The sequence below is a fragment of the Henckelia pumila genome, chromosome 4, assembly GCF_033568475.1.
Source record: "Henckelia pumila isolate YLH828 chromosome 4, ASM3356847v2, whole genome shotgun sequence".
In the NCBI taxonomy this organism is placed as follows: Eukaryota; Viridiplantae; Streptophyta; class Magnoliopsida; order Lamiales; family Gesneriaceae; genus Henckelia; species Henckelia pumila.
In genome coordinates, this window is record NC_133123.1 from 24,404,905 (window position 1) to 24,417,471 (window position 12,567).

Consider the following 12,567-nt stretch of genomic DNA (forward strand, 5'->3'; position numbering starts at 1 on the left):
ATTCAGTGGTTTCCAAAAATGTCCATCCCTATGTCATTTTAGGAAATCCTACTCCCTTACTCTTATTTAAGAAGTCCAACTCCTTAGTTCATTAAATTTAACTCTTTAAATTTAACTATCTCAACGGGGATTAAAACTCCATTACACTGTGTGACCCTCAATGGTTCAGGGATACAGCTAGCCGTGGGCTCACAACTCCTTGTGACTCGGAACAACACTTTCCGACTTGCCCAACGAATCATGGTAAAGCGCCTAGCAACATCGCCCCATGATTCCCTAGGTATCACTGATAGTGCCTACAAGAACCAGTAGATTTTGGTTAACGTACAGTACGGTCCCTTCATCCATATATCCCGATCGAATCAACAACCATTGGTATATCGAGAGTCGCTCAAGATTCGATAACTATGCAATGCATCTTGAAGATCAAATTAGTGACATCGCATGTGCTACTAAGAAACCATTTCTTAAATCACATCAAGTACTCTGGCCAGAGATTTGTCACACTAATATCTCCTCAGATCGCATAGGATATCCACACTCGCAAGTATGTGGTGAATCCTTGACAACAATGCATTGACTCCTATATGTGTCGTAACTGTACCCAATCTCGACACCTGATGACCCCCTCAGAGTCGGTAAACGAGTCAAAGCACAGTACTAGCATATAGAGTCTCCATGATGTTTCAAGTCGTAAGGACTAATGGTGTACAACCAAAACCGCGGACTTTTTCCACTCGATAAGTGATAACCACTTGGAAAGTCCGGATAGGGTAGTTCGATTATTCATCCTATGAAAAATCCATTTGCATGCTTCGAACATCTCCATGTTCCCTACCAATGAAACGTGGTACTCCGCATCGCAAATGCTAGTCTCAAACTCGAGCGATCCTTATCCTTATTTTCGGACGGCTCAATCGACTAGGAACGGTTTTAGAATATACAGTGACTATAAGATGTATTTCATGACAGACATCTCCATGTTCTACCACATCTTACATACACTATAGTATATTCAAGGTCTTTATCAAAACAACAATAGTATATCACAATATAACAATATGAAGTAATATAAAGTCATTGCCATAAAAGTGTAAATAATATTAAACAAAAGATTGTTTATACAAAGAGTCAACAAAGCCCATAGCCACACAGTTGGCTCACTGGGCACCCACTCTTACATGTGCTATACGAGCTGAGCCAGAACTTTTGATACGAATCAAAGAAGCACAAAAAGAGGATCAGAATATTCAGAATTCGATTGCTATGGTCAGATCTGGACATCAATCTGAATATCAGGTCAGTGCTAATAATGTGTTATATGTGAATAACAGACTTGTTGTTCCAGATGTTTCAGCTTTGAAACAGCAAATCTTGAAAGAGGCTCACAGTAGTCGATTCAGTATTCATCCTGGTGGCAGAAAAATGTATAATGATTTGAAAATGCAGTATTGGTGGAAACAAATGAAGTCAGATGTGACTGAATTTGTAGCCAGATGTTTGAATTGCCAACAGGTAAAAGCAAAAAGAAAGAAACCAGGTGGTCTATTGCAGAGTCTATCAGTTCCAGAATGGAAATGGGATCACATTTCCATGGATTTCGTTACACAGCTACCACGTTCATCCAGAGGGTGCGATGCCATTTGGGTGATTATTGATCGTTTGACGAAATCAGCATGTTTTATTCCGTACAGAATGACGTACAGACATGATCAGATGGCAGAAATCTACGTCAGAGAAGTGGTAAGATTACATGGTGTGCCTAAATCTATTGTTTCAGATCGAGACCCTAGATTTACATCACACTTTTGGCATAGCTTACAACAAGCTCTTGGTACTCAATTACATCTGAGTACAGCTTATCATCCTCAAACAGACGGACACTCAGAGCGGACTATCCAGACACTTGAGGATATGTTGAGAGCTGTAGTACTAGATTTTGGTACTAGTTGGCAAGATTCATTACCACTTGCAGAATTCTCTTATAATAACAGCTATGAGACGAGCATTGAGATGGCTCCTTTTGAAGCATTGTACGGAAAGAAATGCAGATCACCGTTGTACTGGGATGATATCTCAGATGTTCCTGATGTTGGGCCTGATATGATCCGAGAAATGACAGAGAAAGTAAAGCTTATTCAGAAAACAATGAAAACAGCTCAGGATAGACAAGCAAAGTATGCAAATATCAGACGACGACCTCTATCTTTTGATCAGGGAGACAGAGTTTTCTTGAAGATTTCTCCGTTTAGAGGTACGGTCAGATTTGGAAAGAGAGGAAAGTTATCTCCATGTTTTATTGGTCCGTATAAGATTATCGAGAAGATAGGCGATCTTGCTTATCGACTCGCTCTTCCTCCATCTTTGTCTGGTATTCATGACGTATTTCATGTCTCTATGCTGCGGAAGTATCAGCCTGATCCTTCCCATATTCTTCAGCCTGATGAAGCTGAACTTGACGAGACTCTTAGTTATTTTGAGCAGCCTATTCAGATTCTTGATCTCAAAGACAAACAGCTCAGAAACAAAATAATTCAGCTAGTCAAAGTTCAGTGGAGTCGACATGGCATCGAAGAAGCGACTTGGGAGACTGAGTCAGACATGAGACAGAGATTTCCAGAGTTGTTTCATTAATGTGAGTTCTTATTTTGTTTTATGCTATTTCATTATCTTATGTGTATACAGATTGTCTATACAGCTTGCTTGTGATTTCGAGGACGAACTCATGTCTTAGTGGGGGAGAAATGTAAGGCCCGGGATTATTTAATTTTAATTCGAGAATATTTAATTTGGGAATATTTAGAGTTTAGAATTAAATTCTAATATTCTTAAATTGAAAAGGATTGAAATTGAATTAAATCGCTTTTCCGGGGACTGAATTGCAAATAGCCAAAAGTTCAGGGACTAAAGTGCAAATATGCAATATTTATCTACATGTCCACCTAATTCCTATCATTCTCACGTGTATGTTCAGAATAGAAGGAGAAGGAATCAGAAACAAGCCCTCACGCCATTTTTAGATTTTTCAGCCCTTTCAAACTTCGATATCTTGCGATCCGGTAGTCAGAAATTTGAAAGAAATATATATCTGCGATCACCGCTCCGAGACCTTCGATTTGGTACATGTTTTATTCACATATCTCAGATTTTATTTTTATGTGAAAGATGGAAAATTATGATTTTATCATATATGCGTATATCAGCTGTACCGATCGTGTATTCGCAGACGGTTCGGAAAAAGACTGTCGTTCGGATTTTATATGAATTTGGGAAGAATAATTCGAACACTACCATGTTTGATTGATACTGATTTTTATGGTAATGAGATGATATGTTAGAGATTATAAGTTATCTGGATTGTTGGATTGATTTGGATATTGTTTGGATTGCCGGTTTTAGCCGTTATGCCGTCGATTTGCAAAATGTCAAGACTTTGATATTGTTGATTTAACGAAGCATGGTTTGAATGGCATCTGATCTTGTTAGTTATTCGATATGTAATTTATCAGCTTTCTATCGAAGTTGCCGAACTCGAGATCTCCGAGTCAAACCGAGAAGGATTTGAAGCAAGGTTTGCTAGCATTTGCACTTGAGATTGAGTTGAGAAGTGGAGCAACCTTTTGATATGAATTCTCATTGATGTACTTGCAGATTTGAAGTACTTTCAGACGTGACATAGAAAGGTATAAATGACAGCAAATCCAGATGGGATAGAACGCTTGAAATAGCTTTCATTTCAAGTATTCCCATGTCAATCACATACTTGTTTCTTTATATTTCTTATGTGATTATTTGTTTGTACTGCTTTGTTTGCTTATATGCTTAGTTGTTCAAGATGTGTTTTATAGCTTTTAATGCATACAGCTTATGTTGCATTCATCTTGAACTCCAGCCTTAATAGCACAGAGGGCAGCCATCGCCTAGAGTGCAGATGACGTTTGGAGAGCTGTAGTGAGTGGCATGGAATGTAGATTTATTTCTAGAGTCAGCTTGAATCATGGCACAGAATATGGATTTATGTTCAGAGCCAGAAGACTCACTATAGTTGTACCAAAGTCAGAGGACTAAAATACTTGATGCCGCCTCGAATGGGAGTGTCGGTGGTTTGATAGTTATTTTATTCCTCGGGATCCCAAAGAACTAAGTTTTATTGATATCAGCTTGATAGCCTTCCTTTGCCATTTGCATTGCATTCACGTTTATTATCTCGCGTTTAAAGTTGTTTATACTGGGATTTTATTCTCACCGGAGTTATCCGGCTATTGCTTTGTTTTGTATGTGTGCATGGCAATAGGTGGGGCAGGAGCTAGTCAGAAAAGACAAGGATAGCTCGAGATAGAGGCATAGCAAGTGAGGACATGGGCTTAAGTAGCACGACTTGTACTTTATGTTGTTGAACCATGCTAGAAGTGATACAAGAACTTTGTATATTATGGCTTGAATACATGCTAGTTTATGTTTACTATGTTTAGAAGCTTGTAAGACGTTATAAGATAGCATGTATTTGATTTTGTAGCATGTATAAAAGATTATGACTTGTTTATCCATTCTTTGGCAGCAGATTTTTGACAGCATATTACAGAGTGTTCGAGCATTTGTGCTCGCTCAATCAGCCAATTTTCCCCGATCGAGCGAGACCCTGCCTTGTAAAACAAAATTTTTTTTTTTAGCTCTTGTTTTTTTTTAATTCTTTTAAGTACTTGTTTAATTGTTAATTACAATAAATTGCCCTAAGATAAGATTAGCAACCCGGGTCCCCACAATACATGACCAATATTGCAGTTTTCCCTAATAAATATTATAATTTTGTATAAATCATAAATTTGGAAAAATATAAAATTTGATGTCATGACATATTTAATAAAATAAAATTTGAGAACAAATATAATAATATATAGTGTTGAAAACTTGTTTTTAAACTATTGATTATGTGGGGAAAAAAATATAGATAATGCATTAATTATAAACTTTTAATTAAATTACTGCATCAAATGTTTTATTCTTTCATATTTTGGACTTTTTTTTTTGCGATTTTTCGTTTGCCAGCGATTTTTTTATTTTTTTTTTGTCAAAAAAAAATTTTCTCATATCTTCAATATTAATTCTTGTGGTGATGTCTTCATCGATTATTTGTATTTATGTATCTTTATTCTTTTGTTGGGGGACTCTTTTTATTTTTTATGCTGAAAATCTTTCTTTGCAAGAATATAAATAATTTCGTTGTCTCCAATCTCCATTTTTTTGTTCTCTATTATTTTTAAGTCAATATCGTTAATGATATATCAATGATGTTATTGGACGTTCTTTTTTATTTTTAATTTTTTGTTGTTCGAAATCTATGGTTGCAATGGTGTAGGACCGAACATTAGCCGCTTTACCAAAGCTATAGCTGGTGGTAATGGTGCAACTCAAATATTTTCAACCGCACAGCAGCCCAAGCATCATGGTTCAATCATTCTACCTAGTATGGACAATTATTGTACTCCAACAATCTACATCCTAATAATTGCACTCTTTGCAATCAATGAGAATCGAACCCATGACCTGTGCTCTGATACCAATTGTAGGACCGAGCGCTTGCCGTTTTACCAAAAGCTATAACTGGTGGTAATAGTGCAACTCAAATCTTGTCAACCGCACAGTAGCCCAAACGTCGTGCTTACTACAAAAAAAGTGATTTTCAAGAGCGATTTTTTAGGGACGGTTTTTATAACCGTTCATAAAAGTTTAGCAATAGAGACGGTTTGAACAAAACCGCTCCTAACGTGTTAAATTATAGGCGCAGTTTGAAATATGCTCCTAATGAATAATTTTAACATCATTTTGTATAAACCGCTTCTATTACCTTAAATTTTAAGATTAGTTTGAAAACCACTCTAATTGAATACTTTATAGCAACGGTTTGTATAAAACGCTGCTATAAAATCGCTACTATTACTTTAATTATTAAGAACAGTTTTTAACCACTCCTATTTAAAATAATTGGCAACATTTTCTATAAACTGCTGCTATAAATTACTTCTATTGGTTTGATTTTCATGAGCTATTGGCAAACCGCTCCTATTAAATACATTTAGCAACAATCATGTGTAACTGAGGTTAAAGAGATAAACATATAGCGACTCCTAAATGTTACGTAAATTTATAAAAGGTGACATAATCTTTGCCTTTATGGTTTATTATCATAAATATCCTAACCCAAATTCCCCTAAAAATTACTTCCTATAATATAATCCATAGAGTTCTTTATATAAAATTTTTTATGAACTTAATTTTTTATATATACAAAAAAACAACCATATAAATATGCAACATGAGCTTATAAAGTTGTAAACATATACTATGAATGGTAGCATACATGAAGACCCAATTTCTAGTTAATAAATCATGAAACAATCATGATTAATTAGTGTCAACAGTGACAACGAGTTAAAATTTTGTGTTCAGGACTCCCAAAGTTTCGGCATTAGCTTATAAGTAAGATATACCGAGGAGTTCAAATAAGTCAAAAGCAATAGTATGTTCAAGATATCATCTAAATCCCCATACAACACTCAAACAATCGATATTTTTCAGGACTAATCTACATTTACTTACTCGGCCTTTTGGATGTATTTAATTTGGCCGGTGGACCAACTGGCCGGCTAGATAATTAAAAGATTGTTGGATATAGAGTTCGTGGCTATTGATGGAAGATAGATCATGCTCCACGAAATTATTTTCTTTTATGATCAGTTGCTATCAAAGCAAGCTGGCTATGGTTGTACTATCACATTTCATCATATATATCTGATCGTTTTATCAGAAGATTATTTTTTACTACATTGTGATAATTGTAGAGAGTTAATTTCAACGGTTAAAGTTAGACTAGAAGAATTGAGTTTGTATAAATTGGTGTATTAACCAAGTCTTACGGTAGAATCATTCCAATCATGAAAGAGAATAGGAGATTTAGAATATTATCTTGGAACTTCCATAAAAATTCTCATCTCATTTATTTCTTGATAACTTCATTTATAATTACTAGGAAAAAAACACGTGCGGTGCACGTGAAAATATATATATAAAAGAAATGTGACGAAACTAAAAAAAAAAATCTGAAAGAATCATTCATTAATACCACTAATATCAAAACTCACTCACAACTTCAATGACCTACATAAGTTCGAAACTAAGAATCTGCGAAAAGGGCATGAAAAATGGTTTAATGCTATCAACAACAGGATTGATTTGCTTTCTTGTAAAGTTTTTGTCATGAATGGCCTTCGAGTTTGATGCAGGGGGAACATAGTTAGTCCACATTCTTAACTGGGCTTTTTTTCCCTGAAGCTCAACATTCTTCAACTTCCTTCTAGCGTCATGTTAACAAGCTTGCACTCCAGTCCACATATTTAGCTAAACCCTATAAAATCATAACAGGAAATTCTCTAAGGAATAAATTTTTAGAGCAAAATAGATCAAGATATTAACAGGTGTGGAATGAATATCAGTGAATGCTCTTAATGCAAGTGGTAATTTAAATAGAAATAATTTAAATTTGATAAAACCTGCAGAAAACAAAATTTAAACAAAATACATCTTGTTTTTTATTATCAGGGTGTTCAAAATGAAATGAATTTTTTTTATTTATTTATTTATAACAGTTCTACTGCCCACTGAATCATCTCCATACTAATTCATTATAAGAAGTTGGCTTTTACAACATCAAACTAATTATTATCAAAATACAAAAAATAATAATTATGAACATCGGGACTATGTTTTTTGCAATGCAATCCTTTCATTAACTCATGACTTGTCTATGGAGGAGCTATAATTTAGGAACAACATTGAGACAAATAATATAGAAAAAAAACTGGATACACCAAAACAAGTGAGACAAAGCCCAATCTTAAACACCATTTAAGACCAAATTTAACCCGTAACTATGCCATAATAAAATAAGTGTCTTTGCGTAAAGATCGATATCCATGGTATTCGAGAATAATGCTACCTTCTTACAATTTCCTTCAAATATATTTTAGAAATACACCAAGTGCATTTACAAATGAACCGATGCATTATAAATATAAGAACCTTAAAGTTTGGTCAGAAAGAACAAGAAGCATGGTTAGGATCAAAACTTGACATCATAAATAAGCAGAAGGTAACATCTTTAAGCAAAGCCAAAAGAAGGGTTGGGGGAGGGGGGAACCAAATCCATAACCCTAACATTTTAAATTCTCAGATATTTAAAGAATATGTTCGACTCCAGGAAAAACCGTGCCAAATTAAAAGTAAAATTTTCTGAATTTTTTTCCACGAGTAGAAAATCACTTGATTTCCAAAAAAAAATTATGGAGGAAAAATTGGAATGGAAAATCATCGGGTAACATTCTTGTGTGAAGTCTTGCTGATATGATTTTTCCGACATTTATGACAATCAATTTTCTATGTTGTACCATTATTTTGACCAAAATTTCACACATATTGAGTGATTATGTGATCGTGATGAAGATTTCAATAGGAAAACAGAGTCAAACTAATTGAAAGTTATATAATATGGACTATACGTAATTATACACAACTCTCATGCACGACACAAATTGGCAGCCCTCCCCTATTGTTATATTTTGGCTATGTTTCAAAAGTTATATTTAACTTGTACTCTTTTAACATCTGATGACATATTATCGATGAGATGAAAAATAAAGGAAAATGAAATGCATGTTAACGTATATCATAGCATATAACAATTAAAATAATGATAAATTCAGAGGTGATAGATGTTTTTAATCCCAGCGAAACTGAAATTGTATAGAAATGTTAAAATGACTTTAATCAAATTTATTTATTTTTTCATGAAATGATTTTGAGAAGTTACAGTATAAAATGATATATATAAGTAAATAAATATGAGCAAAGATCACTTGTTTTTTTACAACATTACAATTGGTGACAATAGGCAGAACAATGATGAAATGAAATTTGGGAAACCTGTTTGAGATGAAACCTCTTTCTGTTATTTTCTTGCTTCGCTTAGATGCATCCTCAGACATTTTTTTTACATTTGGGGCACTTGCTGCAAAAAATTAATACGGTGGGCAACATCAAGTAAGAAATGTGAGGCAACAAAGTTTTAGTTTTTTTTTTTTTTGAAGTGAGTTTCATAATAGGTGGTGAAGAGAATTGTACCTTGTGAGGTAGAATTTGGTGGCATATTATCCATAGCCTTATAACTACTACTTTCGAAGAACAACCTGTTGATAAAAAAAAAATTAAATTATTGTATTGTATCACAATACGACTATCATAAATAAGAGAAAATTATTATCTTTGAACTCATTAAGAACTTCGTTACAAAATTGAGTTTAGAAATACAAAATGTTGCAGTGAGAAATGATTATAGGAATATGATATAATCCAAATACTAAATGAGTTGGTAAAATATTGTATCATACCTTCTATGTGAGAATACTGAATTTTTTCGGCCCATGCTGAATTTTTATTTTAATTTTAGTTTGATGAAGAAATTGGGTTTATGAAGTTTGAGAACCTGAGGTAAAAATGGAGAAGAGAATTAATCTTTAAATAATTATAGAGAATTAGGGATCCAAATTTTCCAATCATATGAAAATGTTATTTTTTAACCTTAAGAAAAATGATTGTATCTGATATCCATGATTTATTAAGATATATTATCTTAACTATTTCGTAGGAAAACATGAGTTAACTCACTATAGCCTAACATATGCAGCACGTTGATCCTCTGGAAACAATAGGTGGCACACACAGACGGAACATACCATAACAGACAGAGCAAATAAAAATAAACAAAGCGCATTAAATCAGTATTGCATAAACATTTGTCATTATGCTACTTTTGCGAATAATGCCAGATCAAGGAATATACGCACCTGAGTTCTTAGCTTAACTTGTAAATTAAGTCAAATTTTTTTAGCAATATCAATATCTATACACGACATTATTTCTCTTAGATATACTAATCCAAACATTGCCTAATAAAAGTTATAAACCCACTAACCTATGGCATCTTTAGTCTCAATATTTGACACAAAATAAAATATATACTGTGATTCTTATTTAAATTTCTTGACCATGTATACAAATGTACGTCGATTGAATTAGAACAAATATGCATAATTTTAGGATTGGCCATTTGAATGTGTACATAGACATTCAGACACCAATTAACCTACTCCAAAAACATTTTTTTTCTAGTCCTAAACCTAAGAATTTATGTCACTATTAATTCTTGATAAGTGATCAAAACAACTTCCTATTGCCCATCACTCAATCATACTTTATAAAAGCTATCGATAGTTACTCTCAAAATTTAACTAAATGTTCAAAAGACATATTTATGCAGAATTTTACATTTAATCTTAAACTATGAAAACTAATTAATGCTTAGAGAAATTAAATTTTAATTAAATATAAGAAATTTCCTACTGCAGAATTTTATGATTGGCCATTTCAATGTGTACATAGACATTTAGACACCAATTCATCTATTCCAAAAGCATTTTTTTTGGGCTTAAACCTAAGAATTTATGTCACTGTTAAGACTTGATAAGTAATCAAAATAATTTCTTAGTGCTTATCACTCAATCATACTTTATAAAAAGCTCTCGATAGTTACTCTCAAAATTTAACTAAAGTTTCAAAAGACGTATTTATGCAGAATTTTACATTTAATCTTAAACAATGAAAAATAATTAATGTTTAGAGAAATCAAATTTAATTAACTGTATGAAATTTCCTACTGCAGAATTTGAGGATTGGCCATTTGAATGTGTACATAGACATTCAGACACCAATCCACCTACTCCAAAAGTATTTTTTTTGGGTCCCTGGCCCTAAACCTAAGAATTTATGTCACTGTTAAGACTTGGTAAGTAATCAAAACAACTTCTTATTGGACATCACTCAATCATACTTCATAAAAAGATCTCGATAGTTACTCTCAAAATGTAACTAAAATTTAAAAAGACATATTTATGCAAAATTTTACATTTAATCTTAAACAATGAAAACTAATTAATGTTTAGAAATCAAATTTAAATTAACTGTTAGAAATTTCTTACTACAAAATTTTAGGATTGGCCATTTCAATGTGTACATAGACATTAAGAGACCAATTCACTAACTCCAAAAGCATTTTTTTTCTGGGCCTAAACCTAAGAATTTATGTCACTGTTAAGACTTGATAAGCAATCAAAATAACTTCCTATTGGTCATCACTCAAACATACTTTATAAAAAGCTCTCGATAGTTACCCTCAAAATTTAACTAAAGTTTCAAAAGACATATTTATGCAGAATTTTAGATTTAATCTTAAACAATGAAAACTAATTAATGTTTAGAGAATTCTAATTTAATTAACTGTAAAAAATTTCCTACTGCAACTTTACTAATTAGGCATTTAGAAAAATGACGGTGAGGGTAATGAAATAAAATATGTACTTGGTTAATTGGTTTCCTATTGGGAATTAAATTTTGCTTATCAACTAAAGTTTCAAAAGAATATTTATGCAGAATTTTAAATTTAATCTTACACAATGGAAACTAATTAATGTTTAGAGAATTCAAATTTAAATTAACTGTAAGAAATTTCTAACCTAAGAAATTTTTGGACCTAAACCTAAGAATTTGCTACTGCAACTTTATTAATTAGTCATTTAGACAAATGACGGTGAGGCTAATGAAATTTAATATGTACTGGGTTTCTTTTTGGAATTTATATTTTTCTTACCATTTAGATGGAGATATACGATGGCACAATTAGAACGTATTTGCAGAATTTTAGAATAGAAGTTGCATTTCATATGGTGAGACTATGAAATATATGTGAATTTAAATTAAATTTTGATGACTATTTAAAAATGAAATGAAATTGAATGAAATGAAAAGGGATAAAATGAGATGAAATGAATAACCTGTATGTCGTACCTGGATGACGTAAAACAAAGGAGATGGCCAGTCGATCGTGTTCCGTAGCTTTAGGACCTCTGCAATTGTAATGTAATGCTTGATTTTGAATGTGTTTTTTTATTGCGTTGATATTTCGGTGAGAGGGGTGGAGTCTGGGATTGTGAAGGATGAAGATTTGTGAGTATGGGGGTTGTGAAGGGTAAAGAGGCGTGGAGTAGGGGAGTTGGTTGTGGGGTTTTTTTTTTGTATTTGTTTTATTTATTGTTTTTTTGGTAAGGGTGAAAGTGTAAATTCACAATTGATGTAGTAAAAATTTATTCACATATTTATAGAGGAGATAGATTTATTATCTTGCGTCTAGATCTTGTTGTCTAAGACATGACGTTCCTATTATGAAAGAACTTTTAAAAATACATGCTTTGTTTTATCATATTTAGGTAGTGTTTGGGAAAGATTTTAGGAAACACTTCTCAGCTTTTGTTAACAAAATTTCACAAAATTTCAAATATTTGTTAACGGAAAAGCTGAGAAGTGCTTCTAAGAAGCTCTCCTAAACACTACATTTGATATATAATGTTTGGGAGTGCTTCTAAGAAGCATTTCTCAGCTTTTCGTCAACAAAATTTCACAAAT

General features: G+C 32.8%; 1 long non-coding RNA gene across 1 annotated transcript; it reads right to left on the bottom strand.

Moving 5' to 3' along the window:
• Window positions 1-8,889: 8,889 nt before the first annotated feature.
• On the bottom strand, window positions 8,890-10,019 carry LOC140867614 (uncharacterized). The gene is made up of 3 exons (XR_012145202.1): window positions 9,441-10,019; window positions 9,175-9,239; window positions 8,890-9,061 (listed from the first exon to the last, which is right to left on the bottom strand). It is a non-coding gene; the product is annotated as an uncharacterized lncRNA (long non-coding RNA).
• Between the last annotated feature and the right edge of the window lie 2,548 nt (window positions 10,020-12,567).